Source organism: Dermacentor albipictus, unplaced genomic scaffold (genome assembly GCF_038994185.2).
Source record: "Dermacentor albipictus isolate Rhodes 1998 colony unplaced genomic scaffold, USDA_Dalb.pri_finalv2 scaffold_50, whole genome shotgun sequence".
NCBI classification, from domain to species: Eukaryota; Metazoa; Arthropoda; class Arachnida; order Ixodida; family Ixodidae; genus Dermacentor; species Dermacentor albipictus.
In genome coordinates, this window is record NW_027225604.1 from 170219 (window position 1) to 172709 (window position 2491).

Consider the following 2491-nt stretch of genomic DNA (forward strand, 5'->3'; position numbering starts at 1 on the left):
CTTGTTCCCATGCTTTTTTTCGGACACCTTGGTGTTTGTCGCACTCGATGATGTTTACACGGGTAAGCCACGAAGTTGTTCACGACGTACCAATGTTTTGGTTCGGTTTGTCTACCGTGCAGCACAGGGGTGAGAGGCCCTTCGCTGAGGTTCCAAATGCCAGTATAGCCGCTTCTACTGTTGGCCGCTTATTTGCAGTGTTGTGTGTTAAAGCTTTTTGAACTTGCACGTACTGATTTTGTTTGTTTTATGTGGCCCATCAAATTGTCACACCGGGGTCACGAAGTTAATATGTTTAAATCTATCTTATGCGCAAACTCACGCATGTTGAACTGTTGCCAGTTGCTTCATGAATCTTAAGTGCGATGTTCTTGCCGTACCTCGTTTTTCGCGGAGTTAAATCACGCTGTGTTATATGGGCATGACTGCAGGCAAGTGTTTTTTTTTTTTTGCCTGAGCACATCTCGATATTGCGGTTACTTGGAAAATGTCTTAGGAAGGACGTAGCTCAGGACTAGGATTGCTTTCAGCTGAGCTGCTATTGGTATTGATGATTGATTTCCACTGACCAATTCACGTCATATTTGTGAAGCCAATAAAGCCCGTTGCTTTCTGAACACACTTACCACGTAGAGTGCTTTCTTTGTTTCACAGCTGAGGACCTTTTTCGCGCGCACGCTGTAATCATTAGATATTTTTTTAATATCGTTTGCCGCGTAGGAGGGCTTTTTATGCTGGAAATGTCTAAACCCGGCCTTGCTGCCAGCGCCCATCTACATTGGCCGGTACGGCTCCATATTTAAATATATTGTGTGGTTTCTCTTTTCAGAAACATTCGAAAAAGAATACTCAGTAGTTGGTAAAACTTATGCTTTCTTCCTTTCCCAGTAGGTCACTTAGCGAACTTCAATTTGAGGTAACACTAGTGGGAAGGGCAGTTGATCGACAAACGCACGTGTCTACCCGTGCTTTTGGCGTCGTTATCGGCGGTGACAGGCGTTTCCATTAACAATTTCACAATTGCTTTTCATTAGGTGATTTTCACAGTGGTTATTGGGCGATATGACGCGCATTCAGAGGTAGGAAGACCACTGCAATGTTTGAAGAAAGTGCGCCTCGCGGAGTAGCTTGAAATATAAGTCTGTACCAAGGAAGTCTGCTTATCATTGAGGTACAGAAGTAGTAATGCGGGAGTGGTAGAATTATATAAAAAAGGGCTAGATGGAGTAGCAAAACGAAACGGCTACTTAATCCGAGCCCCACGTTGTAACTGGACGTCCTTATGCTTCTCGGTGGCATGCACCTAGCACGTGTGAGATGTGGGTTGCCCCAAACTCCGGTAACATCATGTAAATGTCAGCTCTCATCGAGGCCCACGCCTTTCCTGCAGGTGTCACTGCAGAGCAAGCAGTCTGGCACTCGAACTAAGAAGAAAACAGCATCCGCGAACTTCAGCCATCCTTGCTGCCTAGGGTAGTCGTCTGCTAGTGCTCCGGAGCATGCTTTCGAAAGCGCCCGCTAGGCGGCCACCAGTGGCGCCTCTATAGTCGGCGCCTTAGCGTATAGTTGAAACTCGGATACAAATTATTACACTGAGGATAGAACAACTAATAATTGTGGGCAGTGTGCCCTTTGACGTGTGCACGCGAGATGTCGATGCACTCCATACGGCTGTGCTCGCTGACCAGTGTTCACAGGCACAACACAGAATTTGCCAGCACTCGTATAAGAGTTCTTTACGTCAGTGATGGCAAGCGCCGACCGTGTTCTGTGAGACAGCAGTTTAATGCAAACACGGCTTACAAAAGGGTACCGCAAGCCAGCGCTCCATGTGATGCACTTATACCATTCACCAACGTTGGATTCCCTACGCTCTCCGGAAATGAAAAGCCGTGAGCAGGCACAGCTCTCGCCACTGTGACAGTCTTGCACCGCAATATAACTACGTCAGCCTGGAGGAACATCGATCGCTTGTCTCTTTTTCACGTTAATTTATTTTGTTTTGGAACACTTGCAGCTATTTTATTCTCCATCTCTTCTTTTTACTTTCGTTTCCCAGCTTCGCGATGCTTTTCCCACGCACTACAAGTGCCCCTTCCTTTTGACGCCCCTATAGCAACCTCTTCCACGTACTCCTTCTGCGTGATAGCCGCAGTGCAAGTGGATGGACGCTTGTCGACGTGCCGGGGTCGATTTCCCAGGTGTAATCAAATCGCGCCTGCACTGGCTGTCGTCTCGTGATGACGCAACAATTTGGCTTTTACTTTTCCGTATTATTTTCGACGCCATCGAAACGAAGTCGGATTACCAGAATGAGGGACGCAAATTAGGAACGGTGCGTGCCATAGTTTGTGGTAAACGATGGTGTCGATAACGTTTAGTCTAGAACGTTGCGCGCAAAGTCTAGATTGCAGACATAGGGCAAACGAGGTGTCGAGGAACGGGTTAACACCCCGGAAGCCGCGTTCACGGATACTTCACATTGTAGGGA